Source organism: Ranitomeya variabilis, chromosome 5, assembly GCF_051348905.1.
Source record: "Ranitomeya variabilis isolate aRanVar5 chromosome 5, aRanVar5.hap1, whole genome shotgun sequence".
In the NCBI taxonomy this organism is placed as follows: domain Eukaryota; kingdom Metazoa; phylum Chordata; class Amphibia; order Anura; family Dendrobatidae; genus Ranitomeya; species Ranitomeya variabilis.
The window spans coordinates 62,695,496-62,720,688 of NC_135236.1; the positions used below are offsets into that span (position 1 = coordinate 62,695,496).

The 25,193-nt window shown below is 40.4% G+C and overlaps 45 non-coding genes across 45 annotated transcripts; 15 read left to right on the forward strand and 30 right to left on the reverse strand.

Moving 5' to 3' along the window:
- Positions 1-119: 119 nt before the first annotated feature.
- On the reverse strand, positions 120-191 carry TRNAE-CUC (transfer RNA glutamic acid (anticodon CUC)). The gene has a single exon. It is a non-coding gene; the product is annotated as a tRNA-Glu (tRNA).
- Positions 192-1,259: 1,068 nt separating this feature from the next.
- TRNAE-UUC (transfer RNA glutamic acid (anticodon UUC)) lies at positions 1,260-1,331 on the reverse strand. The gene has a single exon. It is a non-coding gene; the product is annotated as a tRNA-Glu (tRNA).
- An 88-nt stretch (positions 1,332-1,419) lies between these two features.
- On the forward strand, positions 1,420-1,492 carry TRNAM-CAU (transfer RNA methionine (anticodon CAU)). Its single transcript has one exon. It is a non-coding gene; the product is annotated as a tRNA-Met (tRNA).
- A 302-nt stretch (positions 1,493-1,794) lies between these two features.
- On the reverse strand, positions 1,795-1,866 carry TRNAE-CUC (transfer RNA glutamic acid (anticodon CUC)). Its single transcript has one exon. It is a non-coding gene; the product is annotated as a tRNA-Glu (tRNA).
- A 1,070-nt stretch (positions 1,867-2,936) lies between these two features.
- Positions 2,937-3,008, reverse strand: TRNAE-UUC (transfer RNA glutamic acid (anticodon UUC)). Its single transcript has one exon. It is a non-coding gene; the product is annotated as a tRNA-Glu (tRNA).
- Positions 3,009-3,096: 88 nt separating this feature from the next.
- On the forward strand, positions 3,097-3,169 carry TRNAM-CAU (transfer RNA methionine (anticodon CAU)). The gene has a single exon. It is a non-coding gene; the product is annotated as a tRNA-Met (tRNA).
- Positions 3,170-3,466: 297 nt separating this feature from the next.
- On the reverse strand, positions 3,467-3,538 carry TRNAE-CUC (transfer RNA glutamic acid (anticodon CUC)). Its single transcript has one exon. It is a non-coding gene; the product is annotated as a tRNA-Glu (tRNA).
- Positions 3,539-4,607: 1,069 nt separating this feature from the next.
- On the reverse strand, positions 4,608-4,679 carry TRNAE-UUC (transfer RNA glutamic acid (anticodon UUC)). Its single transcript has one exon. It is a non-coding gene; the product is annotated as a tRNA-Glu (tRNA).
- Positions 4,680-4,767: 88 nt separating this feature from the next.
- TRNAM-CAU (transfer RNA methionine (anticodon CAU)) lies at positions 4,768-4,840 on the forward strand. Its single transcript has one exon. It is a non-coding gene; the product is annotated as a tRNA-Met (tRNA).
- Positions 4,841-5,142: 302 nt separating this feature from the next.
- On the reverse strand, positions 5,143-5,214 carry TRNAE-CUC (transfer RNA glutamic acid (anticodon CUC)). Its single transcript has one exon. It is a non-coding gene; the product is annotated as a tRNA-Glu (tRNA).
- Positions 5,215-6,283: 1,069 nt separating this feature from the next.
- On the reverse strand, positions 6,284-6,355 carry TRNAE-UUC (transfer RNA glutamic acid (anticodon UUC)). Its single transcript has one exon. It is a non-coding gene; the product is annotated as a tRNA-Glu (tRNA).
- Positions 6,356-6,443: 88 nt separating this feature from the next.
- Positions 6,444-6,516, forward strand: TRNAM-CAU (transfer RNA methionine (anticodon CAU)). The gene has a single exon. It is a non-coding gene; the product is annotated as a tRNA-Met (tRNA).
- Positions 6,517-6,813: 297 nt separating this feature from the next.
- TRNAE-CUC (transfer RNA glutamic acid (anticodon CUC)) lies at positions 6,814-6,885 on the reverse strand. The gene has a single exon. It is a non-coding gene; the product is annotated as a tRNA-Glu (tRNA).
- Positions 6,886-7,954: 1,069 nt separating this feature from the next.
- TRNAE-UUC (transfer RNA glutamic acid (anticodon UUC)) lies at positions 7,955-8,026 on the reverse strand. Its single transcript has one exon. It is a non-coding gene; the product is annotated as a tRNA-Glu (tRNA).
- Positions 8,027-8,114: 88 nt separating this feature from the next.
- On the forward strand, positions 8,115-8,187 carry TRNAM-CAU (transfer RNA methionine (anticodon CAU)). The gene has a single exon. It is a non-coding gene; the product is annotated as a tRNA-Met (tRNA).
- Positions 8,188-8,489: 302 nt separating this feature from the next.
- TRNAE-CUC (transfer RNA glutamic acid (anticodon CUC)) lies at positions 8,490-8,561 on the reverse strand. Its single transcript has one exon. It is a non-coding gene; the product is annotated as a tRNA-Glu (tRNA).
- Positions 8,562-9,630: 1,069 nt separating this feature from the next.
- On the reverse strand, positions 9,631-9,702 carry TRNAE-UUC (transfer RNA glutamic acid (anticodon UUC)). Its single transcript has one exon. It is a non-coding gene; the product is annotated as a tRNA-Glu (tRNA).
- An 88-nt stretch (positions 9,703-9,790) lies between these two features.
- Positions 9,791-9,863, forward strand: TRNAM-CAU (transfer RNA methionine (anticodon CAU)). The gene has a single exon. It is a non-coding gene; the product is annotated as a tRNA-Met (tRNA).
- A 302-nt stretch (positions 9,864-10,165) lies between these two features.
- TRNAE-CUC (transfer RNA glutamic acid (anticodon CUC)) lies at positions 10,166-10,237 on the reverse strand. The gene has a single exon. It is a non-coding gene; the product is annotated as a tRNA-Glu (tRNA).
- Positions 10,238-11,306: 1,069 nt separating this feature from the next.
- On the reverse strand, positions 11,307-11,378 carry TRNAE-UUC (transfer RNA glutamic acid (anticodon UUC)). The gene has a single exon. It is a non-coding gene; the product is annotated as a tRNA-Glu (tRNA).
- Positions 11,379-11,466: 88 nt separating this feature from the next.
- TRNAM-CAU (transfer RNA methionine (anticodon CAU)) lies at positions 11,467-11,539 on the forward strand. Its single transcript has one exon. It is a non-coding gene; the product is annotated as a tRNA-Met (tRNA).
- Positions 11,540-11,836: 297 nt separating this feature from the next.
- TRNAE-CUC (transfer RNA glutamic acid (anticodon CUC)) lies at positions 11,837-11,908 on the reverse strand. The gene has a single exon. It is a non-coding gene; the product is annotated as a tRNA-Glu (tRNA).
- Positions 11,909-12,977: 1,069 nt separating this feature from the next.
- On the reverse strand, positions 12,978-13,049 carry TRNAE-UUC (transfer RNA glutamic acid (anticodon UUC)). The gene has a single exon. It is a non-coding gene; the product is annotated as a tRNA-Glu (tRNA).
- An 88-nt stretch (positions 13,050-13,137) lies between these two features.
- Positions 13,138-13,210, forward strand: TRNAM-CAU (transfer RNA methionine (anticodon CAU)). Its single transcript has one exon. It is a non-coding gene; the product is annotated as a tRNA-Met (tRNA).
- Positions 13,211-13,512: 302 nt separating this feature from the next.
- Positions 13,513-13,584, reverse strand: TRNAE-CUC (transfer RNA glutamic acid (anticodon CUC)). Its single transcript has one exon. It is a non-coding gene; the product is annotated as a tRNA-Glu (tRNA).
- A 1,069-nt stretch (positions 13,585-14,653) lies between these two features.
- Positions 14,654-14,725, reverse strand: TRNAE-UUC (transfer RNA glutamic acid (anticodon UUC)). The gene has a single exon. It is a non-coding gene; the product is annotated as a tRNA-Glu (tRNA).
- Positions 14,726-14,813: 88 nt separating this feature from the next.
- Positions 14,814-14,886, forward strand: TRNAM-CAU (transfer RNA methionine (anticodon CAU)). The gene has a single exon. It is a non-coding gene; the product is annotated as a tRNA-Met (tRNA).
- A 302-nt stretch (positions 14,887-15,188) lies between these two features.
- TRNAE-CUC (transfer RNA glutamic acid (anticodon CUC)) lies at positions 15,189-15,260 on the reverse strand. Its single transcript has one exon. It is a non-coding gene; the product is annotated as a tRNA-Glu (tRNA).
- A 1,069-nt stretch (positions 15,261-16,329) lies between these two features.
- On the reverse strand, positions 16,330-16,401 carry TRNAE-UUC (transfer RNA glutamic acid (anticodon UUC)). Its single transcript has one exon. It is a non-coding gene; the product is annotated as a tRNA-Glu (tRNA).
- Positions 16,402-16,489: 88 nt separating this feature from the next.
- TRNAM-CAU (transfer RNA methionine (anticodon CAU)) lies at positions 16,490-16,562 on the forward strand. Its single transcript has one exon. It is a non-coding gene; the product is annotated as a tRNA-Met (tRNA).
- A 297-nt stretch (positions 16,563-16,859) lies between these two features.
- Positions 16,860-16,931, reverse strand: TRNAE-CUC (transfer RNA glutamic acid (anticodon CUC)). The gene has a single exon. It is a non-coding gene; the product is annotated as a tRNA-Glu (tRNA).
- A 1,069-nt stretch (positions 16,932-18,000) lies between these two features.
- Positions 18,001-18,072, reverse strand: TRNAE-UUC (transfer RNA glutamic acid (anticodon UUC)). Its single transcript has one exon. It is a non-coding gene; the product is annotated as a tRNA-Glu (tRNA).
- An 88-nt stretch (positions 18,073-18,160) lies between these two features.
- TRNAM-CAU (transfer RNA methionine (anticodon CAU)) lies at positions 18,161-18,233 on the forward strand. Its single transcript has one exon. It is a non-coding gene; the product is annotated as a tRNA-Met (tRNA).
- A 297-nt stretch (positions 18,234-18,530) lies between these two features.
- On the reverse strand, positions 18,531-18,602 carry TRNAE-CUC (transfer RNA glutamic acid (anticodon CUC)). The gene has a single exon. It is a non-coding gene; the product is annotated as a tRNA-Glu (tRNA).
- A 1,070-nt stretch (positions 18,603-19,672) lies between these two features.
- Positions 19,673-19,744, reverse strand: TRNAE-UUC (transfer RNA glutamic acid (anticodon UUC)). The gene has a single exon. It is a non-coding gene; the product is annotated as a tRNA-Glu (tRNA).
- An 88-nt stretch (positions 19,745-19,832) lies between these two features.
- TRNAM-CAU (transfer RNA methionine (anticodon CAU)) lies at positions 19,833-19,905 on the forward strand. Its single transcript has one exon. It is a non-coding gene; the product is annotated as a tRNA-Met (tRNA).
- A 302-nt stretch (positions 19,906-20,207) lies between these two features.
- On the reverse strand, positions 20,208-20,279 carry TRNAE-CUC (transfer RNA glutamic acid (anticodon CUC)). Its single transcript has one exon. It is a non-coding gene; the product is annotated as a tRNA-Glu (tRNA).
- A 1,068-nt stretch (positions 20,280-21,347) lies between these two features.
- On the reverse strand, positions 21,348-21,419 carry TRNAE-UUC (transfer RNA glutamic acid (anticodon UUC)). Its single transcript has one exon. It is a non-coding gene; the product is annotated as a tRNA-Glu (tRNA).
- An 88-nt stretch (positions 21,420-21,507) lies between these two features.
- TRNAM-CAU (transfer RNA methionine (anticodon CAU)) lies at positions 21,508-21,580 on the forward strand. The gene has a single exon. It is a non-coding gene; the product is annotated as a tRNA-Met (tRNA).
- A 302-nt stretch (positions 21,581-21,882) lies between these two features.
- On the reverse strand, positions 21,883-21,954 carry TRNAE-CUC (transfer RNA glutamic acid (anticodon CUC)). The gene has a single exon. It is a non-coding gene; the product is annotated as a tRNA-Glu (tRNA).
- A 1,067-nt stretch (positions 21,955-23,021) lies between these two features.
- On the reverse strand, positions 23,022-23,093 carry TRNAE-UUC (transfer RNA glutamic acid (anticodon UUC)). The gene has a single exon. It is a non-coding gene; the product is annotated as a tRNA-Glu (tRNA).
- Positions 23,094-23,181: 88 nt separating this feature from the next.
- On the forward strand, positions 23,182-23,254 carry TRNAM-CAU (transfer RNA methionine (anticodon CAU)). Its single transcript has one exon. It is a non-coding gene; the product is annotated as a tRNA-Met (tRNA).
- Positions 23,255-23,556: 302 nt separating this feature from the next.
- TRNAE-CUC (transfer RNA glutamic acid (anticodon CUC)) lies at positions 23,557-23,628 on the reverse strand. The gene has a single exon. It is a non-coding gene; the product is annotated as a tRNA-Glu (tRNA).
- Positions 23,629-24,695: 1,067 nt separating this feature from the next.
- On the reverse strand, positions 24,696-24,767 carry TRNAE-UUC (transfer RNA glutamic acid (anticodon UUC)). The gene has a single exon. It is a non-coding gene; the product is annotated as a tRNA-Glu (tRNA).
- An 88-nt stretch (positions 24,768-24,855) lies between these two features.
- On the forward strand, positions 24,856-24,928 carry TRNAM-CAU (transfer RNA methionine (anticodon CAU)). The gene has a single exon. It is a non-coding gene; the product is annotated as a tRNA-Met (tRNA).
- Positions 24,929-25,193: the final 265 nt, after the last annotated feature.

A 25,193-nucleotide genomic window follows, 5' to 3' on the forward strand; every position in this document is an offset into this window, starting at 1 on the left:
TCACAGGGAGCTGGTGTTCAGCATTTTTGACGCTTAAATCCAAATTGTACCTGAAATACTTTGGTCCGAAAACAACGTGTCAGTCTTTGAAAGTTGGCGGTAGTACAGAAAAGGGTACTTTCCCATACCGGGAGTCGAACCCGGGCCGTCTGGGTGAGAACCAGGAATCCTAACCGCTAGACCATATGGGAAATGATGCATATCAGAATCAGTGACAATCTAAAAAAAAGAAGTTTACTACTTGGCACAAGAAACTTCTGCTGTTCAGTTTTCGCAACTTGCCTCGTTAACACAGTAGGAAGCAAATCAGTCTCATAAGCTGAAGGTTGAACGTTTGATGGTCAGAAGAGGCACTGGCCCCTTGTTTTTTCAATCAATTCTGTCTCCATCGTGGCTAGAGAGCCACCGATTTTTCCCATTCAGTACCAAAACATAACCGATTGCAGCAAGGAGGAGAGCTCTAATGACAGACAGGGAAAAAAGGGTTGCTGAGTCCCTTAAAACCTAGGAGTTAAATAAGAGAAATAAGAATGGTTTGAGATTTGACCTCCAATGGTATGTGGTGCAAATAAATATCCAAAAACTCTGGTGGTTGACATTTTTGCTGCATAGAGCAGCTCAAACCTAAACTGATTCCATCTACAAGGTACGTGGCAGCTTTTGAATGTGCGTACATGTACCAAAGGAGGGTCACTCCCATAGCAGGAATTGAACCAGTAAACCAGGGATACTAGGTCCTTTTCCACATGGGTAAAGCTTTACACTATCCAACAAAACAGTTTAAAAAAAAAAAAAAAAAAAAAAAGTTTTATGCTTTGATTGAATAACTTTTACATCACTAAAGCTAAAACTTACCACATGAACACCATAATTAGCATATCAGTTGGTAATCTGAAGAATATGATTTTATTCCTCACACGTGGTAATACTCCCTCCTTTTCTCAAGAGATTTTGTTACCAACTCAGAACTTTCCCATTAATTTCTGAAACGTTTCCGATTGGAAAGGAAGTAGGAGCCCTAACGACAGACAGAACACATGGATTGTTGAGTCCCTTAACACTTTGGAGTAAAAAGGTGTAGTTGAGAATGAGTTAAGCTATGAAACAAAATTAAATCTTGTGCAAAAGGTCAGAATGAATGACAAATACCCTGGTGTTTAGCATTTGTGACTGCATTGTGCAAATTCTATCTGAAATACTTTTATCTGCAAAACACATTTCGGTCTTTGAATGTTGGCAGTAGTACAGAAAAAAGTGCATTCCCATACCGGGAGTCGAACCCGGGCCGCCTGGGTGAAAACCAGGAATCCTAACCGCTAGACCATATGGGAATAGATACCTTCAAACTCATTGACAATATGAAAAAAATAAGTTTCGTGCCTTGCACAAGAAATGTCTGCAGATTAGCATGTGTGTCTTGCCTCGTTAGCGCAGTAGGTAGCGCGTCAGTCTCATAATCTGAAGGTCGTGAGTTCGATCCTCACACGGGGCAGCATATTCCTCTTTTCTTAAGAGATCTTGTCCCCAACTTAGAACTTTCCCTTTCAGTTCTAAAACAATTCTGATAGTTAAGGAATTGTGAACCCAAATGACAGATAGTACACATGGGTTGTTGAGTCTCTTAACACTTTTGGTGTAAAAAGAGGTAGTTGGGAATGGTTTGAGCTATGAAAAGTCACAAGGAGCTGGTGTTCAGCATTTTTGACGCTTAAATCCAAATTGTACCTGAAATACTTTGGTCCGAAAACAACGTGTCAGTCTTTGAAAGTTGGCGGTAGTACAGAAAAGGGTACTTTCCCATACCGGGAGTCGAACCCGGGCCGCCTGGGTGAGAACCAGGAATCCTAACCGCTAGACCATATGGGAAATGATGCATATCAGAATCAGTGACAATCTAAAAAAAAGAAGTTTACTACTTGGCACAAGAAACTTCTGCTGTTCAGTTTTCGCAACTTGCCTTGTTAACACAGTAGGAAGCAAATCAGTCTCATAAGCTGAAGGTTGAACGTTTGATGGTCAGAAGAGGCACTGGCCCCTTGTTTTTTCAATCAATTCTGTCTCCATCGTGGCTAGAGAGCCACCGATTTTTCCCATTCAGTACCAAAACATAACCGATTGCAGCAAGGAGGAGAGCTCTAATGACAGACAGGGAAAAAAGGGTTGCTGAGTCCCTTAAAACCTAGGAGTTAAATAAGAGAAATAAGAATGGTTTGAGATTTGACCTCCAATGGTATGTGGTGCAAATAAATATCCAAAAACTCTGGTGGTTGACATTTTTGTTGCATAGAGCAGCTCAAACCTAAACTGATTCCATCTACAAGGTACGTGGCAGCTTTTGAATGTGCGTACATGTACCAAAGGAGGGTCACTCCCATAGCAGGAATTGAACCAGTAAACCAGGGATACTAGGTCCTTTTCCACATGGGTAAAGCTTTACACTATCCAACAAAACAGTTTTAAAAAAAAAAAAAAAAAAAAAGAAGTTTTATGCTTTGATTGAATAACTTTTACATCACTAAAGCTAAAACTTACCACATGAACACCATAATTAGCATATCAGTTGGTAATCTGAAGAATATGATTTTATTCCTCACACGTGGTAATACTCCCTCCTTTTCTCAAGAGATTTTGTTACCAACTCAGAACTTTCCCATTAATTTCTGAAACGTTTCCGATTGGAAAGGAAGTAGGAGCCCTAACGACAGACAGAACACATGGATTGTTGAGTCCCTTAACACTTTGGAGTAAAAAGGTGTAGTTGAGAATGAGTTAAGCTATGAAACAAAATTAAATCTTGTGCAAAAGGTCAGAATGAATGACAAATACCCTGGTGTTTAGCATTTGTGACTGCATTGTGCAAATTCTATCTGAAATACTTTTATCTGCAAAACACATTTCGGTCTTTGAATGTTGGCAGTAGTACAGAAAAAAGTGCATTCCCATACCGGGAGTCGAACCCGGGCCGCCTGGGTGAAAACCAGGAATCCTAACCGCTAGACCATATGGGAATAGATACCTTCAAACTCATTGACAATATGAAAAAAATAAGTTTCGTGCCTTGCACAAGAAATGTCTGCAGATTTGCATGTGTGTCTTGCCTCGTTAGCGCAGTAGGTAGCGCGTCAGTCTCATAATCTGAAGGTCGTGAGTTTGATCCTCACACGGGGCAGCATATTCCTCTTAAGAGATCTTGTCCCCAACTTAGAACTTTCCCTTTCAGTTCTAAAACAATTCTGATAGTTAAGGAATTGTGAACCCAAATGACAGATAGTACACATGGGTTGTTGAGTCTCTTAACACTTTTGGTGTAAAAAGAGGTAGTTGGGAATGGTTTGAGCTATGAAAAGTCACAGGGAGCTGGTGTTCAGCATTTTTGACGCTTAAATCCAAATTGTACCTGAAATACTTTGGTCCGAAAACAACGTGTCAGTCTTTGAAAGTTGGCGGTAGTACAGAAAAGGGTACTTTCCCATACCGGGAGTCGAACCCGGGCCGTCTGGGTGAGAACCAGGAATCCTAACCGCTAGACCATATGGGAAATGATGCATATCAGAATCAGTGACAATCTAAAAAAAAGAAGTTTACTACTTGGCACAAGAAACTTCTGCTGTTCAGTTTTCGCAACTTGCCTCGTTAACACAGTAGGAAGCAAATCAGTCTCATAAGCTGAAGGTTGAACGTTTGATGGTCAGAAGAGGCACTGGCCCCTTGTTTTTTCAATCAATTCTGTCTCCATCGTGGCTAGAGAGCCACCGATTTTTCCCATTCAGTACCAAAACATAACCGATTGCAGCAAGGAGGAGAGCTCTAATGACAGACAGGGAAAAAAGGGTTGCTGAGTCCCTTAAAACCTAGGAGTTAAATAAGAGAAATAAGAATGGTTTGAGATTTGACCTCCAATGGTATGTGGTGCAAATAAATATCCAAAAACTCTGGTGGTTGACATTTTTGCTGCATAGAGCAGCTCAAACCTAAACTGATTCCATCTACAAGGTACGTGGCAGCTTTTGAATGTGCGTACATGTACCAAAGGAGGGTCACTCCCATAGCAGGAATTGAACCAGTAAACCAGGGATACTAGGTCCTTTTCCACATGGGTAAAGCTTTACACTATCCAACAAAACAGTTTAAAAAAAAAAAAAAAAAAAAAGAAGTTTTATGCTTTGATTGAATAACTTTTACATCACTAAAGCTAAAACTTACCACATGAACACCATAATTAGCATATCAGTTGGTAATCTGAAGAATATGATTTTATTCCTCACACGTGGTAATACTCCCTCCTTTTCTCAAGAGATTTTGTTACCAACTCAGAACTTTCCCATTAATTTCTGAAACGTTTCCGATTGGAAAGGAAGTAGGAGCCCTAACGACAGACAGAACACATGGATTGTTGAGTCCCTTAACACTTTGGAGTAAAAAGGTGTAGTTGAGAATGAGTTAAGCTATGAAACAAAATTAAATCTTGTGCAAAAGGTCAGAATGAATGACAAATACCCTGGTGTTTAGCATTTGTGACTGCATTGTGCAAATTCTATCTGAAATACTTTTATCTGCAAAACACATTTCGGTCTTTGAATGTTGGCAGTAGTACAGAAAAAAGTGCATTCCCATACCGGGAGTCGAACCCGGGCCGCCTGGGTGAAAACCAGGAATCCTAACCGCTAGACCATATGGGAATAGATACCTTCAAACTCATTGACAATATGAAAAAAATAAGTTTCGTGCCTTGCACAAGAAATGTCTGCAGATTAGCATGTGTGTCTTGCCTCGTTAGCGCAGTAGGTAGCGCGTCAGTCTCATAATCTGAAGGTCGTGAGTTCGATCCTCACACGGGGCAGCATATTCCTCTTTTCTTAAGAGATCTTGTCCCCAACTTAGAACTTTCCCTTTCAGTTCTAAAACAATTCTGATAGTTAAGGAATTGTGAACCCAAATGACAGATAGTACACATGGGTTGTTGAGTCTCTTAACACTTTTGGTGTAAAAAGAGGTAGTTGGGAATGGTTTGAGCTATGAAAAGTCACAAGGAGCTGGTGTTCAGCATTTTTGACGCTTAAATCCAAATTGTACCTGAAATACTTTGGTCCGAAAACAACGTGTCAGTCTTTGAAAGTTGGCGGTAGTACAGAAAAGGGTACTTTCCCATACCGGGAGTCGAACCCGGGCCGCCTGGGTGAGAACCAGGAATCCTAACCGCTAGACCATATGGGAAATGATGCATATCAGAATCAGTGACAATCTAAAAAAAAGAAGTTTACTACTTGGCACAAGAAACTTCTGCTGTTCAGTTTTCGCAACTTGCCTTGTTAACACAGTAGGAAGCAAATCAGTCTCATAAGCTGAAGGTTGAACGTTTGATGGTCAGAAGAGGCACTGGCCCCTTGTTTTTTCAATCAATTCTGTCTCCATCGTGGCTAGAGAGCCACCGATTTTTCCCATTCAGTACCAAAACATAACCGATTGCAGCAAGGAGGAGAGCTCTAATGACAGACAGGGAAAAAAGGGTTGCTGAGTCCCTTAAAACCTAGGAGTTAAATAAGAGAAATAAGAATGGTTTGAGATTTGACCTCCAATGGTATGTGGTGCAAATAAATATCCAAAAACTCTGGTGGTTGACATTTTTGTTGCATAGAGCAGCTCAAACCTAAACTGATTCCATCTACAAGGTACGTGGCAGCTTTTGAATGTGCGTACATGTACCAAAGGAGGGTCACTCCCATAGCAGGAATTGAACCAGTAAACCAGGGATACTAGGTCCTTTTCCACATGGGTAAAGCTTTACACTATCCAACAAAACAGTTTTAAAAAAAAAAAAAAAAAAAAGAAGTTTTATGCTTTGATTGAATAACTTTTACATCACTAAAGCTAAAACTTACCACATGAACACCATAATTAGCATATCAGTTGGTAATCTGAAGAATATGATTTTATTCCTCACACGTGGTAATACTCCCTCCTTTTCTCAAGAGATTTTGTTACCAACTCAGAACTTTCCCATTAATTTCTGAAACGTTTCCGATTGGAAAGGAAGTAGGAGCCCTAACGACAGACAGAACACATGGATTGTTGAGTCCCTTAACACTTTGGAGTAAAAAGGTGTAGTTGAGAATGAGTTAAGCTATGAAACAAAATTAAATCTTGTGCAAAAGGTCAGAATGAATGACAAATACCCTGGTGTTTAGCATTTGTGACTGCATTGTGCAAATTCTATCTGAAATACTTTTATCTGCAAAACACATTTCGGTCTTTGAATGTTGGCAGTAGTACAGAAAAAAGTGCATTCCCATACCGGGAGTCGAACCCGGGCCGCCTGGGTGAAAACCAGGAATCCTAACCGCTAGACCATATGGGAATAGATACCTTCAAACTCATTGACAATATGAAAAAAATAAGTTTCGTGCCTTGCACAAGAAATGTCTGCAGATTTGCATGTGTGTCTTGCCTCGTTAGCGCAGTAGGTAGCGCGTCAGTCTCATAATCTGAAGGTCGTGAGTTCGATCCTCACACGGGGCAGCATATTCCTCTTAAGAGATCTTGTCCCCAACTTAGAACTTTCCCTTTCAGTTCTAAAACAATTCTGATAGTTAAGGAATTGTGAACCCAAATGACAGATAGTACACATGGGTTGTTGAGTCTCTTAACACTTTTGGTGTAAAAAGAGGTAGTTGGGAATGGTTTGAGCTATGAAAAGTCACAGGGAGCTGGTGTTCAGCATTTTTGACGCTTAAATCCAAATTGTACCTGAAATACTTTGGTCCGAAAACAACGTGTCAGTCTTTGAAAGTTGGCGGTAGTACAGAAAAGGGTACTTTCCCATACCGGGAGTCGAACCCGGGCCGTCTGGGTGAGAACCAGGAATCCTAACCGCTAGACCATATGGGAAATGATGCATATCAGAATCAGTGACAATCTAAAAAAAAGAAGTTTACTACTTGGCACAAGAAACTTCTGCTGTTCAGTTTTCGCAACTTGCCTCGTTAACACAGTAGGAAGCAAATCAGTCTCATAAGCTGAAGGTTGAACGTTTGATGGTCAGAAGAGGCACTGGCCCCTTGTTTTTTCAATCAATTCTGTCTCCATCGTGGCTAGAGAGCCACCGATTTTTCCCATTCAGTACCAAAACATAACCGATTGCAGCAAGGAGGAGAGCTCTAATGACAGACAGGGAAAAAAGGGTTGCTGAGTCCCTTAAAACCTAGGAGTTAAATAAGAGAAATAAGAATGGTTTGAGATTTGACCTCCAATGGTATGTGGTGCAAATAAATATCCAAAAACTCTGGTGGTTGACATTTTTGCTGCATAGAGCAGCTCAAACCTAAACTGATTCCATCTACAAGGTACGTGGCAGCTTTTGAATGTGCGTACATGTACCAAAGGAGGGTCACTCCCATAGCAGGAATTGAACCAGTAAACCAGGGATACTAGGTCCTTTTCCACATGGGTAAAGCTTTACACTATCCAACAAAACAGTTTTAAAAAAAAAAAAAAAAAAAAGAAGTTTTATGCTTTGATTGAATAACTTTTACATCACTAAAGCTAAAACTTACCACATGAACACCATAATTAGCATATCAGTTGGTAATCTGAAGAATATGATTTTATTCCTCACACGTGGTAATACTCCCTCCTTTTCTCAAGAGATTTTGTTACCAACTCAGAACTTTCCCATTAATTTCTGAAACGTTTCCGATTGGAAAGGAAGTAGGAGCCCTAACGACAGACAGAACACATGGATTGTTGAGTCCCTTAACACTTTGGAGTAAAAAGGTGTAGTTGAGAATGAGTTAAGCTATGAAACAAAATTAAATCTTGTGCAAAAGGTCAGAATGAATGACAAATACCCTGGTGTTTAGCATTTGTGACTGCATTGTGCAAATTCTATCTGAAATACTTTTATCTGCAAAACACATTTCGGTCTTTGAATGTTGGCAGTAGTACAGAAAAAAGTGCATTCCCATACCGGGAGTCGAACCCGGGCCGCCTGGGTGAAAACCAGGAATCCTAACCGCTAGACCATATGGGAATAGATACCTTCAAACTCATTGACAATATGAAAAAAATAAGTTTCGTGCCTTGCACAAGAAATGTCTGCAGATTAGCATGTGTGTCTTGCCTCGTTAGCGCAGTAGGTAGCGCGTCAGTCTCATAATCTGAAGGTCGTGAGTTCGATCCTCACACGGGGCAGCATATTCCTCTTTTCTTAAGAGATCTTGTCCCCAACTTAGAACTTTCCCTTTCAGTTCTAAAACAATTCTGATAGTTAAGGAATTGTGAACCCAAATGACAGATAGTACACATGGGTTGTTGAGTCTCTTAACACTTTTGGTGTAAAAAGAGGTAGTTGGGAATGGTTTGAGCTATGAAAAGTCACAGGGAGCTGGTGTTCAGCATTTTTGACGCTTAAATCCAAATTGTACCTGAAATACTTTGGTCCGAAAACAACGTGTCAGTCTTTGAAAGTTGGCGGTAGTACAGAAAAGGGTACTTTCCCATACCGGGAGTCGAACCCAGGCCGCCTGGGTGAGAACCAGGAATCCTAACCGCTAGACCATATGGGAAATGATGCATATCAGAATCAGTGACAATCTAAAAAAAAGAAGTTTACTACTTGGCACAAGAAACTTCTGCTGTTCAGTTTTCGCAACTTGCCTCGTTAACACAGTAGGAAGCAAATCAGTCTCATAAGCTGAAGGTTGAACGTTTGATGGTCAGAAGAGGCACTGGCCCCTTGTTTTTTCAATGAATTCTGTCTCCATCGTGGCTAGAGAGCCACCGATTTTTCCCATTCAGTACCAAAACATAACCGATTGCAGCAAGGAGGAGAGCTCTAATGACAGACAGGGAAAAAAGGGTTGCTGAGTCCCTTAAAACCTAGGAGTTAAATAAGAGAAATAAGAATGGTTTGAGATTTGACCTCCAATGGTATGTGGTGCAAATAAATATCCAAAAACTCTGGTGGTTGACATTTTTGCTGCATAGAGCAGCTCAAACCTAAACTGATTCCATCTACAAGGTACGTGGCAGCTTTTGAATGTGCGTACATGTACCAAAGGAGGGTCACTCCCATAGCAGGAATTGAACCAGTAAACCAGGGATACTAGGTCCTTTTCCACATGGGTAAAGCTTTACACTATCCAACAAAACAGTTTAAAAAAAAAAAAAAAAAAAAAAAAGTTTTATGCTTTGATTGAATAACTTTTACATCACTAAAGCTAAAACTTACCACATGAACACCATAATTAGCATATCAGTTGGTAATCTGAAGAATATGATTTTATTCCTCACACGTGGTAATACTCCCTCCTTTTCTCAAGAGATTTTGTTACCAACTCAGAACTTTCCCATTAATTTCTGAAACGTTTCCGATTGGAAAGGAAGTAGGAGCCCTAACGACAGACAGAACACATGGATTGTTGAGTCCCTTAACACTTTGGAGTAAAAAGGTGTAGTTGAGAATGAGTTAAGCTATGAAACAAAATTAAATCTTGTGCAAAAGGTCAGAATGAATGACAAATACCCTGGTGTTTAGCATTTGTGACTGCATTGTGCAAATTCTATCTGAAATACTTTTATCTGCAAAACACATTTCGGTCTTTGAATGTTGGCAGTAGTACAGAAAAAAGTGCATTCCCATACCGGGAGTCGAACCCGGGCCGCCTGGGTGAAAACCAGGAATCCTAACCGCTAGACCATATGGGAATAGATACCTTCAAACTCATTGACAATATGAAAAAAATAAGTTTCGTGCCTTGCACAAGAAATGTCTGCAGATTAGCATGTGTGTCTTGCCTCGTTAGCGCAGTAGGTAGCGCGTCAGTCTCATAATCTGAAGGTCGTGAGTTCGATCCTCACACGGGGCAGCATATTCCTCTTTTCTTAAGAGATCTTGTCCCCAACTTAGAACTTTCCCTTTCAGTTCTAAAACAATTCTGATAGTTAAGGAATTGTGAACCCAAATGACAGATAGTACACATGGGTTGTTGAGTCTCTTAACACTTTTGGTGTAAAAAGAGGTAGTTGGGAATGGTTTGAGCTATGAAAAGTCACAGGGAGCTGGTGTTCAGCATTTTTGACGCTTAAATCCAAATTGTACCTGAAATACTTTGGTCCGAAAACAACGTGTCAGTCTTTGAAAGTTGGCGGTAGTACAGAAAAGGGTACTTTCCCATACCGGGAGTCGAACCCGGGCCGCCTGGGTGAGAACCAGGAATCCTAACCGCTAGACCATATGGGAAATGATGCATATCAGAATCAGTGACAATCTAAAAAAAAGAAGTTTACTACTTGGCACAAGAAACTTCTGCTGTTCAGTTTTCGCAACTTGCCTCGTTAACACAGTAGGAAGCAAATCAGTCTCATAAGCTGAAGGTTGAACGTTTGATGGTCAGAAGAGGCACTGGCCCCTTGTTTTTTCAATCAATTCTGTCTCCATCGTGGCTAGAGAGCCACCGATTTTTCCCATTCAGTACCAAAACATAACCGATTGCAGCAAGGAGGAGAGCTCTAATGACAGACAGGGAAAAAAGGGTTGCTGAGTCCCTTAAAACCTAGGAGTTAAATAAGAGAAATAAGAATGGTTTGAGATTTGACCTCCAATGGTATGTGGTGCAAATAAATATCCAAAAACTCTGGTGGTTGACATTTTTGCTGCATAGAGCAGCTCAAACCTAAACTGATTCCATCTACAAGGTACGTGGCAGCTTTTGAATGTGCGTACATGTACCAAAGGAGGGTCACTCCCATAGCAGGAATTGAACCAGTAAACCAGGGATACTAGGTCCTTTTCCACATGGGTAAAGCTTTACACTATCCAACAAAACAGTTTAAAAAAAAAAAAAAAAAAAAAGAAGTTTTATGCTTTGATTGAATAACTTTTACATCACTAAAGCTAAAACTTACCACATGAACACCATAATTAGCATATCAGTTGGTAATCTGAAGAATATGATTTTATTCCTCACACGTGGTAATACTCCCTCCTTTTCTCAAGAGATTTTGTTACCAACTCAGAACTTTCCCATTAATTTCTGAAACGTTTCCGATTGGAAAGGAAGTAGGAGCCCTAACGACAGACAGAACACATGGATTGTTGAGTCCCTTAACACTTTGGAGTAAAAAGGTGTAGTTGAGAATGAGTTAAGCTATGAAACAAAATTAAATCTTGTGCAAAAGGTCAGAATGAATGACAAATACCCTGGTGTTTAGCATTTGTGACTGCATTGTGCAAATTCTATCTGAAATACTTTTATCTGCAAAACACATTTCGGTCTTTGAATGTTGGCAGTAGTACAGAAAAAAGTGCATTCCCATACCGGGAGTCGAACCCGGGCCGCCTGGGTGAAAACCAGGAATCCTAACCGCTAGACCATATGGGAATAGATACCTTCAAACTCATTGACAATATGAAAAAAATAAGTTTCGTGCCTTGCACAAGAAATGTCTGCAGATTAGCATGTGTGTCTTGCCTCGTTAGCGCAGTAGGTAGCGCGTCAGTCTCATAATCTGAAGGTCGTGAGTTCGATCCTCACACGGGGCAGCATATTCCTCTTAAGAGATCTTGTCCCCAACTTAGAACTTTCCCTTTCAGTTCTAAAACAATTCTGATAGTTAAGGAATTGTGAACCCAAATGACAGATAGTACACATGGGTTGTTGAGTCTCTTAACACTTTTGGTGTAAAAAGAGGTAGTTGGGAATGGTTTGAGCTATGAAAAGTCACAGGGAGCTGGTGTTCAGCATTTTTGACGCTTAAATCCAAATTGTACCTGAAATACTTTGGTCCGAAAACAACGTGTCAGTCTTTGAAAGTTGGCGGTAGTACAGAAAAGGGTACTTTCCCATACCGGGAGTCGAACCCGGGCCGCCTGGGTGAGAACCAGGAATCCTAACCGCTAGACCATATGGGAAATGATGCATATCAGAATCAGTGACAATCTAAAAAAAAGAAGTTTACTACTTGGCACAAGAAACTTCTGCTGTTCAGTTTTCGCAACTTGCCTCGTTAACACAGTAGGAAGCAAATCAGTCTCATAAGCTGAAGGTTGAACGTTTGATGGTCAGAAGAGGCACTGGCCCCTTGTTTTTTCAATGAATTCTGTCTCCATCGTGGCTAGAGAGCCACCGATTTTTCCCATTCAGTACCAAAACATAACCGATTGCAGCAAGGAGGAGAGCTCTAATGACAGACAGGGAAAAAAGGGTTGCTGAGTCCCTTAAAACCTAGGAGTTAAATAAGAGAAATAAGAATGGTTTGAGATTTGACCTCCAATGGTATGTGGTGCAAATAAATATCCAAAAACTCTGGTGGTTGACATTTTTGCTGCATAGAGCAGCTCAAACCTAAACTGATTCCATCTACAAGGTACGTGGCAGCTTTTGAATGTGCGTACATGTACCAAAGGAGGGTCACTCCCATAGCAGGAATTGAACCAGTAAACCAGGGATACTAGGTCCTTTTCCACATGGGTAAAGCTTTACACTATCCAACAAAACAGTTTTAAAAAAAAAAAAAAAAAAAAGAAGTTTTATGCTTTGATTGAATAACTTTTACATCACTAAAGCTAAAACTTACCACATGAACACCATAATTAGCATATCAGTTGGTAATCTGAAGAATATGATTTTATTCCTCACACGTGGTAATACTCCCTCCTTTTCTCAAGAGATTTTGTTACCAACTCAGAACTTTCCCATTAATTTCTGAAACGTTTCCGATTGGAAAGGAAGTAGGAGCCCTAACGACAGACAGAACACATGGATTGTTGAGTCCCTTAACACTTTGGAGTAAAAAGGTGTAGTTGAGAATGAGTTAAGCTATGAAACAAAATTAAATCTTGTGCAAAAGGTCAGAATGAATGACAAATACCCTGGTGTTTAGCATTTGTGACTGCATTGTGCAAATTCTATCTGAAATACTTTTATCTGCAAAACACATTTCGGTCTTTGAATGTTGGCAGTAGTACAGAAAAAAGTGCATTCCCATACCGGGAGTCGAACCCGGGCCGCCTGGGTGAAAACCAGGAATCCTAACCGCTAGACCATATGGGAATAGATACCTTCAAACTCATTGACAATATGAAAAAAATAAGTTTCGTGCCTTGCACAAGAAATGTCTGCAGATTAGCATGTGTGTCTTGCCTCGTTAGCGCAGTAGGTAGCGCGTCAGTCTCATAATCTGAAGGTCGTGAGTTCGATCCTCACACGGGGCAGCATATTCCTCTTTTCTTAAGAGATCTTGTCCCCAACTTAGAACTTTCCCTTTCAGTTCTAAAACAATTCTGATAGTTAAGGAATTGTGAACCCAAATGACAGATAGTACACATGGGTTGTTGAGTCTCTTAACACTTTTGGTGTAAAAAGAGGTAGTTGGGAATGGTTTGAGCTATGAAAAGTCACAGGGAGCTGGTGTTCAGCATTTTTGACGCTTAAATCCAAATTGTACCTGAAATACTTTGGTCCGAAAACAACGTGTCAGTCTTTGAAAGTTGGCGGTAGTACAGAAAAGGGTACTTTCCCATACCGGGAGTCGAACCCAGGCCGCCTGGGTGAGAACCAGGAATCCTAACCGCTAGACCATATGGGAAATGATGCATATCAGAATCAGTGACAATCTAAAAAAAAGAAGTTTACTACTTGGCACAAGAAACTTCTGCTGTTCAGTTTTCGCAACTTGCCTCGTTAACACAGTAGGAAGCAAATCAGTCTCATAAGCTGAAGGTTGAACGTTTGATGGTCAGAAGAGGCACTGGCCCCTTGTTTTTTCAATGAATTCTGTCTCCATCGTGGCTAGAGAGCCACCGATTTTTCCCATTCAGTACCAAAACATAACCGATTGCAGCAAGGAGGAGAGCTCTAATGACAGACAGGGAAAAAAGGGTTGCTGAGTCCCTTAAAACCTAGGAGTTAAATAAGAGAAATAAGAATGGTTTGAGATTTGACCTCCAATGGTATGTGGTGCAAATAAATATCCAAAAACTCTGGTGGTTGACATTTTTGCTGCATAGAGCAGCTCAAACCTAAACTGATTCCATCTACAAGGTACGTGGCAGCTTTTGAATGTGCGTACATGTACCAAAGGAGGGTCACTCCCATAGCAGGAATTGAACCAGTAAACCAGGGATACTAGGTCCTTTTCCACATGGGTAAAGCTTTACACTATCCAACAAAACAGTTTAAAAAAAAAAAAAAAAAAAAAAAAGTTTTATGCTTTGATTGAATAACTTTTACATCACTAAAGCTAAAACTTACCACATGAACACCATAATTAGCATATCAGTTGGTAATCTGAAGAATATGATTTTATTCCTCACACGTGGTAATACTCCCTCCTTTTCTCAAGAGATTTTGTTACCAACTCAGAACTTTCCCATTAATTTCTGAAACGTTTCCGATTGGAAAGGAAGTAGGAGCCCTAACGACAGACAGAACACATGGATTGTTGAGTCCCTTAACACTTTGGAGTAAAAAGGTGTAGTTGAGAATGAGTTAAGCTATGAAACAAAATTAAATCTTGTGCAAAAGGTCAGAATGAATGACAAATACCCTGGTGTTTAGCATTTGTGACTGCATTGTGCAAATTCTATCTGAAATACTTTTATCTGCAAAACACATTTCGGTCTTTGAATGTTGGCAGTAGTACAGAAAAAAGTGCATTCCCATACCGGGAGTCGAACCCGGGCCGCCTGGGTGAAAACCAGGAATCCTAACCGCTAGACCATATGGGAATAGATACCTTCAAACTCATTGACAATATGAAAAAAATAAGTTTCGTGCCTTGCACAAGAAATGTCTGCAGATTAGCATGTGTGTCTTGCCTCGTTAGCGCAGTAGGTAGCGCGTCAGTCTCATAATCTGAAGGTCGTGAGTTCGATCCTCACACGGGGCAGCATATTCCTCTTTTCTTAAGAGATCTTGTCCCCAACTTAGAACTTTCCCTTTCAGTTCTAAAACAATTCTGATAGTTAAGGAATTGTGAACCCAAATGACAGATAGTACACATGGGTTGTTGAGTCTCTTAACACTTTTGGTGTAAAAAGAGGTAGTTGGGAATGGTTTGAGCTATGAAAAGTCACAGGGAGCTGGTGTTCAGCATTTTTGACGCTTAAATCCAAATTGTACCTGAAATACTTTGGTCCGAAAACAACGTGTCAGTCTTTGAAAGTTGGCGGTAGTACAGAAAAGGGTACTTTCCCATACCGGGAGTCGAACCCGGGCCGCCTGGGTGAGAACCAGGAATCCTAACCGCTAGACCATATGGGAAATGATGCATATCAGAATCAGTGACAATCTAAAAAAAAGAAGTTTACTACTTGGCACAAGAAACTTCTGCTGTTCAGTTTTCGCAACTTGCCTCGTTAACACAGTAGGAAGCAAATCAGTCTCATAAGCTGAAGGTTGAACGTTTGATGGTCAGAAGAGGCACTGGCCCCTTGTTTTTTCAATCAATTCTGTCTCCATCGTGGCTAGAGAGCCACCGATTTTTCCCATTCAGTACCAAAACATAACCGATTGCAGCAAGGAGGAGAGCTCTAATGACAGACAGGGAAAAAAGGGTTGCTGAGTCCCTTAAAACCTAGGAGTTAAATAAGAGAAATAAGAATGGTTTGAGATTTGACCTCCAATGGTATGTGGTGCAAATAAATATCCAAAAACTCTGGTGGTTGACATTTTTGCTGCATAGAGCAGCTCAAACCTAAACTGATTCCATCTACAAGGTACGTGGCAGCTTTTGAATGTGCGTACATGTACCAAAGGAGGGTCACTCCCATAGCAGGAATTGAACCAGTAAACCAGGGATACTAGGTCCTTTTCCACATGGGTAAAGCTTTACACTATCCAACAAAACAGTTTAAAAAAAAAAAAAAAAAAAAAGAAGTTTTATGCTTTGATTGAATAACTTTTACATCACTAAAGCTAAAACTTACCACATGAACACCATAATTAGCATATCAGTTGGTAATCTGAAGAATATGATTTTATTCCTCACACGTGGTAATACTCCCTCCTTTTCTCAAGAGATTTTGTTACCAACTCAGAACTTTCCCATTAATTTCTGAAACGTTTCCGATTGGAAAGGAAGTAGGAGCCCTAACGACAGACAGAACACATGGATTGTTGAGTCCCTTAACACTTTGGAGTAAAAAGGTGTAGTTGAGAATGAGTTAAGCTATGAAACAAAATTAAATCTTGTGCAAAAGGTCAGAATGAATGACAAATACCCTGGTGTTTAGCATTTGTGACTGCATTGTGCAAATTCTATCTGAAATACTTTTATCTGCAAAACACATTTCGGTCTTTGAATGTTGGCAGTAGTACAGAAAAAAGTGCATTCCCATACCGGGAGTCGAACCCGGGCCGCCTGGGTGAAAACCAGGAATCCTAACCGCTAGACCATATGGGAATAGATACCTTCAAACTCATTGACAATATGAAAAAAATAAGTTTCGTGCCTTGCACAAGAAATGTCTGCAGATTAGCATGTGTGTCTTGCCTCGTTAGCGCAGTAGGTAGCGCGTCAGTCTCATAATCTGAAGGTCGTGAGTTCGATCCTCACACGGGGCAGCATATTCCTCTTAAGAGATCTTGTCCCCAACTTAGAACTTTCCCTTTCAGTTCTAAAACAATTCTGATAGTTAAGGAATTGTGAACCCAAATGACAGATAGTACACATGGGTTGTTGAGTCTCTTAACACTTTTGGTGTAAAAAGAGGTAGTTGGGAATGGTTTGAGCTATGAAAAGTCACAGGGAGCTGGTGTTCAGCATTTTTGACGCTTAAATCCAAATTGTACCTGAAATACTTTGGTCCGAAAACAACGTGTCAGTCTTTGAAAGTTGGCGGTAGTACAGAAAAGGGTACTTTCCCATACCGGGAGTCGAACCCGGGCCGCCTGGGTGAGAACCAGGAATCCTAACCGCTAGACCATATGGGAAATGATGCATATCAGAATCAGTGACAATCTAAAAAAAAGAAGTTTACTACTTGGCACAAGAAACTTCTGCTGTTCAGTTTTCGCAACTTGCCTCGTTAACACAGTAGGAAGCAAATCAGTCTCATAAGCTGAAGGTTGAACGTTTGATGGTCAGAAGAGGCACTGGCCCCTTGTTTTTTCAATGAATTCTGTCTCCATCGTGGCTAGAGAGCCACCGATTTTTCCCATTCAGTACCAAAACATAACCGATTGCAGCAAGGAGGAGAGCTCTAATGACAGACAGGGAAAAAAGGGTTGCTGAGTCCCTTAAAACCTAGGAGTTAAATAAGAGAAATAAGAATGGTTTGAGATTTGACCTCCAATGGTATGTGGTGCAAATAAATATCCAAAAACTCTGGTGGTTGACATTTTTGCTGCATAGAGCAGCTCAAACCTAAACTGATTCCATCTACAAGGTACGTGGCAGCTTTTGAATGTGCGTACATGTACCAAAGGAGGGTCACTCCCATAGCAGGAATTGAACCAGTAAACCAGGGATACTAGGTCCTTTTCCACATGGGTAAAGCTTTACACTATCCAACAAAACAGTTTTAAAAAAAAAAAAAAAAAAAAGAAGTTTTATGCTTTGATTGAATAACTTTTACATCACTAAAGCTAAAACTTACCACATGAACACCATAATTAGCATATCAGTTGGTAATCTGAAGAATATGATTTTATTCCTCACACGTGGTAATACTCCCTCCTTTTCTCAAGAGATTTTGTTACCAACTCAGAACTTTCCCATTAATTTCTGAAACGTTTCCGATTGGAAAGGAAGTAGGAGCCCTAACGACAGACAGAACACATGGATTGTTGAGTCCCTTAACACTTTGGAGTAAAAAGGTGTAGTTGAGAATGAGTTAAGCTATGAAACAAAATTAAATCTTGTGCAAAAGGTCAGAATGAATGACAAATACCCTGGTGTTTAGCATTTGTGACTGCATTGTGCAAATTCTATCTGAAATACTTTTATCTGCAAAACACATTTCGGTCTTTGAATGTTGGCAGTAGTACAGAAAAAAGTGCATTCCCATACCGGGAGTCGAACCCGGGCCGCCTGGGTGAAAACCAGGAATCCTAACCGCTAGACCATATGGGAATAGATACCTTCAAACTCATTGACAATATGAAAAAAATAAGTTTCGTGCCTTGCACAAGAAATGTCTGCAGATTAGCATGTGTGTCTTGCCTCGTTAGCGCAGTAGGTAGCGCGTCAGTCTCATAATCTGAAGGTCGTGAGTTCGATCCTCACACGGGGCAGCATATTCCTCTTAAGAGATCTTGTCCCCAACTTAGAACTTTCCCTTTCAGTTCTAAAACAATTCTGATAGTTAAGGAATTGTGAACCCAAATGACAGATAGTACACATGGGTTGTTGAGTCTCTTAACACTTTTGGTGTAAAAAGAGGTAGTTGGGAATGGTTTGAGCTATGAAAAGTCACAGGGAGCTGGTGTTCAGCATTTTTGACGCTTAAATCCAAATTGTACCTGAAATACTTTGGTCCGAAAACAACGTGTCAGTCTTTGAAAGTTGGCGGTAGTACAGAAAAGGGTACTTTCCCATACCGGGAGTCGAACCCGGGCCGCCTGGGTGAGAACCAGGAATCCTAACCGCTAGACCATATGGGAAATGATGCATATCAGAATCAGTGACAATCTAAAAAAAAGAAGTTTACTACTTGGCACAAGAAACTTCTGCTGTTCAGTTTTCGCAACTTGCCTCGTTAACACAGTAGGAAGCAAATCAGTCTCATAAGCTGAAGGTTGAACGTTTGATGGTCAGAAGAGGCACTGGCCCCTTGTTTTTTCAATCAATTCTGTCTCCATCGTGGCTAGAGAGCCACCGATTTTTCCCATTCAGTACCAAAACATAACCGATTGCAGCAAGGAGGAGAGCTCTAATGACAGACAGGGAAAAAAGGGTTGCTGAGTCCCTTAAAACCTAGGAGTTAAATAAGAGAAATAAGAATGGTTTGAGATTTGACCTCCAATGGTATGTGGTGCAAATAAATATCCAAAAACTCTGGTGGTTGACATTTTTGCTGCATAGAGCAGCTCAAACCTAAACTGATTCCATCTACAAGGTACGTGGCAGCTTTATGAATGTGCGTACATGTACCAAAGGAGGGTCACTCCCATAGCAGGAATTGAACCAGTAAACCAGGGATACTAGGTCCTTTTCCACATGGGTAAAGCTTTACACTATCCAACAAAACAGTTTAAAAAAAAAAAAAAAAAAAAAGAAGTTTTATGCTTTGATTGAATAACTTTTACATCACTAAAGCTAAAACTTACCACATGAACACCATAATTAGCATATCAGTTGGTAATCTGAAGAATATGATTTTATTCCTCACACGTGGTAATACTCCCTCCTTTTCTCAAGAGATTTTGTTACCAACTCAGAACTTTCCCATTAATTTCTGAAACGTTTCCGATTGGAAAGGAAGTAGGAGCCCTAACGACAGACAGAACACATGGATTGTTGAGTCCCTTAACACTTTGGAGTAAAAAGGTGTAGTTGAGAATGAGTTAAGCTATGAAACAAAATTAAATCTTGTGCAAAAGGTCAGAATGAATGACAAATACCCTGGTGTTTAGCATTTGTGACTGCATTGTGCAAATTCTATCTGAAATACTTTTATCTGCAAAACACATTTCGGTCTTTGAATGTTGGCAGTAGTACAGAAAAAAGTGCATTCCCATACCGGGAGTCGAACCCGGGCCGCCTGGGTGAAAACCAGGAATCCTAACCGCTAGACCATATGGGAATAGATACCTTCAAACTCATTGACAATATGAAAAAAATAAGTTTCGTGCCTTGCACAAGAAATGTCTGCAGATTAGCATGTGTGTCTTGCCTCGTTAGCGCAGTAGGTAGCGCGTCAGTCTCATAATCTGAAGGTCGTGAGTTCGATCCTCACACGGGGCAGCATATTCCTCTTTTCTTAAGAGATCTTGTCCCCAACTTAGAACTTTCCCTTTCAGTTCTAAAACAATTCTGATAGTTAAGGAATTGTGAACCCAAATGACAGATAGTACACATGGGTTGTTGAGTCTCTTAACACTTTTGGTGTAAAAAGAGGTAGTTGGGAATGGTTTGAGCTATGAAAAGTCACAGGGAGCTGGTGTTCAGCATTTTTGACGCTTAAATCCAAATTGTACCTGAAATACTTTGGTCCGAAAACAACGTGTCAGTCTTTGAAAGTTGGCGGTAGTACAGAAAAGGGTACTTTCCCATACCGGGAGTCGAACCCAGGCCGCCTGGGTGAGAACCAGGAATCCTAACCGCTAGACCATATGGGAAATGATGCATATCAGAATCAGTGACAATCTAAAAAAAAGAAGTTTACTACTTGGCACAAGAAACTTCTGCTGTTCAGTTTTCGCAACTTGCCTCGTTAACACAGTAGGAAGCAAATCAGTCTCATAAGCTGAAGGTTGAACGTTTGATGGTCAGAAGAGGCACTGGCCCCTTGTTTTTTCAATGAATTCTGTCTCCATCGTGGCTAGAGAGCCACCGATTTTTCCCATTCAGTACCAAAACATAACCGATTGCAGCAAGGAGGAGAGCTCTAATGACAGACAGGGAAAAAAGGGTTGCTGAGTCCCTTAAAACCTAGGAGTTAAATAAGAGAAATAAGAATGGTTTGAGATTTGACCTCCAATGGTATGTGGTGCAAATAAATATCCAAAAACTCTGGTGGTTGACATTTTTGCTGCATAGAGCAGCTCAAACCTAAACTGATTCCATCTACAAGGTACGTGGCAGCTTTTGAATGTGCGTACATGTACCAAAGGAGGGTCACTCCCATAGCAGGAATTGAACCAGTAAACCAGGGATACTAGGTCCTTTTCCACATGGGTAAAGCTTTACACTATCCAACAAAACAGTTTAAAAAAAAAAAAAAAAAAAAAAAGTTTTATGCTTTGATTGAATAACTTTTACATCACTAAAGCTAAAACTTACCACATGAACACCATAATTAGCATATCAGTTGGTAATCTGAAGAATATGATTTTATTCCTCACACGTGGTAATACTCCCTCCTTTTCTCAAGAGATTTTGTTACCAACTCAGAACTTTCCCATTAATTTCTGAAACGTTTCCGATTGGAAAGGAAGTAGGAGCCCTAACGACAGACAGAACACATGGATTGTTGAGTCCCTTAACACTTTGGAGTAAAAAGGTGTAGTTGAGAATGAGTTAAGCTATGAAACAAAATTAAATCTTGTGCAAAAGGTCAGAATGAATGACAAATACCCTGGTGTTTAGCATTTGTGACTGCATTGTGCAAATTCTATCTGAAATACTTTTATCTGCAAAACACATTTCGGTCTTTGAATGTTGGCAGTAGTACAGAAAAAAGTGCATTCCCATACCGGGAGTCGAACCCGGGCCGCCTGGGTGAAAACCAGGAATCCTAACCGCTAGACCATATGGGAATAGATACCTTCAAACTCATTGACAATATGAAAAAAATAAGTTTCGTGCCTTGCACAAGAAATGTCTGCAGATTAGCATGTGTGTCTTGCCTCGTTAGCGCAGTAGGTAGCGCGTCAGTCTCATAATCTGAAGGTCGTGAGTTCGATCCTCACACGGGGCAGCATATTCCTCTTTTCTTAAGAGATCTTGTCCCCAACTTAGAACTTTCCCTTTCAGTTCTAAAACAATTCTGATAGTTAAGGAATTGTGAACCCATATGACAGATAGTACACATGGGTTGTTGAGTCTCTTAACACTTTTGGTGTAAAAAGAGGTAGTTGGGAATGGTTTGAGCTATGAAAAGTCACAGGGAGCTGGTGTTCAGCATTTTTGACGCTTAAATCCAAATTGTACCTGAAATACTTTGGTCCGAAAACAACGTGTCAGTCTTTGAAAGTTGGCGGTAGTACAGAAAAGGGTACTTTCCCATACCGGGAGTCGAACCCGGGCCGCCTGGGTGAGAACCAGGAATCCTAACCGCTAGACCATATGCGAAATGATGCATATCAGAATCAGTGACAATCTAAAAAAAAGAAGTTTACTACTTGGCACAAGAAACTTCTGCTGTTCAGTTTTCGCAACTTGCCTCGTTAACACAGTAGGAAGCAAATCAGTCTCATAAGCTGAAGGTTGAACGTTTGATGGTCAGAAGAGGCACTGGCCCCTTGTTTTTTCAATCAATTCTGTCTCCATCGTGGCTAGAGAGCCACCGATTTTTCCCATTCAGTACCAAAACATAACCGATTGCAGCAAGGAGGAGAGCTCTAATGACAGACAGGGAAAAAAGGGTTGCTGAGTCCCTTAAAACCTAGGAGTTAAATAAGAGAAATAAGAATGGTTTGAGATTTGACCTCCAATGGTATGTGGTGCAAATAATTATCCAAAAACTCTGGTGGTTGACATTTTTGCTGCATAGAGCAGCTCAAACCTAAACTGATTCCATCTACAAGGTACGTGGCAGCTTTTGAATGTGCGTACATGTACCAAAGGAGGGTCACTCCCATAGCAGGAATTGAACCAGTAAACCAGGGATACTAGGTCCTTTTCCACATGGGTAAAGCTTTACACTATCCAACAAAACAGTTTAAAAAAAAAAAAAAAAAAAAAAGTTTTATGCTTTGATTGAATAACTTTTACATCACTAAAGCTAAAACTTACCACATGAACACCATAATTAGCATATCAGTTGGTAATCTGAAGAATATGATTTTATTCCTCACACGTGGTAATACTCCCTCCTTTTCTCAAGAGATTTTGTTACCAACTCAGAACTTTCCCATTAATTTCTGAAACGTTTCCGATTGGAAAGGAAGTAGGAGCCCTAACGACAGACAGAACACATGGATTGTTGAGTCCCTTAACACTTTGGAGTAAAAAGGTGTAGTTGAGAATGAGTTAAGCTATGAAACAAAATTAAATCTTGTGCAAAAGGTCAGAATGAATGACAAATACCCTGGTGTTTAGCATTTGTGACTGCATTGTGCAAATTCTATCTGAAATACTTTTATCTGCAAAACACATTTCGGTCTTTGAATGTTGGCAGTAGTACAGAAAAAAGTGCATTCCCATACCGGGAGTCGAACCCGGGCCGCCTGGGTGAAAACCAGGAATCCTAACCGCTAGACCATATGGGAATAGATACCTTCGAACTCATTGACAATATGAAAAAAATAAGTTTCGTGCCTTGCACAAGAAATGTCTGCAGATTAGCATGTGTGTCTTGCCTCGTTAGCGCAGTAGGTAGCGCGTCAGTCTCATAATCTGAAGGTCGTGAGTTCGATCCTCACACGGGGCAGCATATTCCTCTTTTCTTAAGAGATCTTGTCCCCAACTTAGAACTTTCCCTTTCAGTTCTAAAACAATTCTGATAGTTAAGGAATTGTGAACCCAAATGACAGATAGTACACATGGGTTGTTGAGTCTCTTAACACTTTTGGTGTAAAAAGAGGTAGTTGGGAATGGTTTGAGCTATGAAAAGTCACAGGGAGCTGGTGTTCAGCATTTTTGACGCTTAAATCCAAATTGTACCTGAAATACTTTGGTCCGAAAACAACGTGTCAGTCTTTGAAAGTTGGCGGTAGTACAGAAAAGGGTACTTTCCCATACCGGGAGTCAAACCCGGGCCGCCTGGGTGAGAACCAGGAATCCTAACCGCTAGACCATATGGGAAATTATGCATATCAGAATCAGTGACAATCTAAAAAAAAGAAGTTTACTACTTGGCACAAGAAACTTCTGCTGTTCAGTTTTCGCAACTTGCCTCGTTAACACAGTAGGAAGCAAATCAGTCTCATAAGCTGAAGGTTGAACGTTTGATGGTCAGAAGAGGCACTGGCCCCTTGTTTTTTCAATCAATTCTGTCTCCATCGTGGCTAGAGAGCCACCGATTTTTCCCATTCAGTACCAAAACATAACCGATTGCAGCAAGGAGGAGAGCTCTAATGACAGACAGGGAAAAAAGGGTTGCTGAGTCCCTTAAAACCTAGGAGTTAAATAAGAGAAATAAGAATGGTTTGAGATTTGACCTCCAATGGTATGTGGTGCAAATAAATATCCAAAAACTCTGGTGGTTGACATTTTTGCTGCATAGAGCAGCTCAAACCTAAACTGATTCCATCTACAAGGTACGTGGCAGCTTTTGAATGTGCGTACATGTACCAAAGGAGGGTCACTCCCATAGCAGGAATTGAACCAGTAAACCAGGGATACTAGGTCCTTTTCCACATGGGTAAAGCTTTACACTATCCAACAAAACAGTTTAAAAAAAAAAAAAAAAAAAGAAGTTTTATGCTTTGATTGAATAACTTTTACATCACTAAAGCTAAAACTTACCACATGAACACCATAATTAGCATATCAGTTGGTAATCTGAAGAATATGATTTTATTCCTCACACGTGGTAATACTCCCTCCTTTTCTCAAGAGATTTTGTTACCAACTCAGAACTTTCCCATTAATTTCTGAAACGTTTCCGATTGGAAAGGAAGTAGGAGCCCTAACGACAGACAGAACACATGGATTGTTGAGTCCCTTAACACTTTGGAGTAAAAAGGTGTAGTTGAGAATGAGTTAAGCTATGAAACAAAATTAAATCTTGTGCAAAAGGTCAGAATGAATGACAAATACACTGGTGTTTAGCATTTGTGACTGCATTGTGCAAATTCTATCTGAAATACTTTTATCTGCAAAACACATTTCGGTCTTTGAATGTTGGCAGTAGTACAGAAAAAAGTGCATTCCCATACCGGGAGTCGAACCCGGGCCGCCTGGGTGAAAACCAGGAATCCTAACCGCTAGACCATATGGGAATAGATACCTTCAAACTCATTGACAATATGAAAAAAATAAGTTTCGTGCCTTGCACAAGAAATGTCTGCAGATTAGCATGTGTGTCTTGCCTCGTTAGCGCAGTAGGTAGCGCGTCAGTCTCATAATCTGAAGGTCGTGAGTTCGATCCTCACACGGGGCAGCATATTCCTCTTTTCTTAAGAGATCTTGTCCCCAACTTAGAACTTTCCCTTTCAGTTCTAAAACAATTCTGATAGTTAAGGAATTGTGAACCCAAATGACAGATAGTACACATGGGTTGTTGAGTCTCTTAACACTTTTGGTGTAAAAAGAGGTAGTTGGGAATGGTTTGAGCTATGAAAAGTCACAGGGAGCTGGTGTTCAGCATTTTTGACGCTTAAATCCAAATTGTACCTGAAATACTTTGGTCCGAAAACAACGTGTCA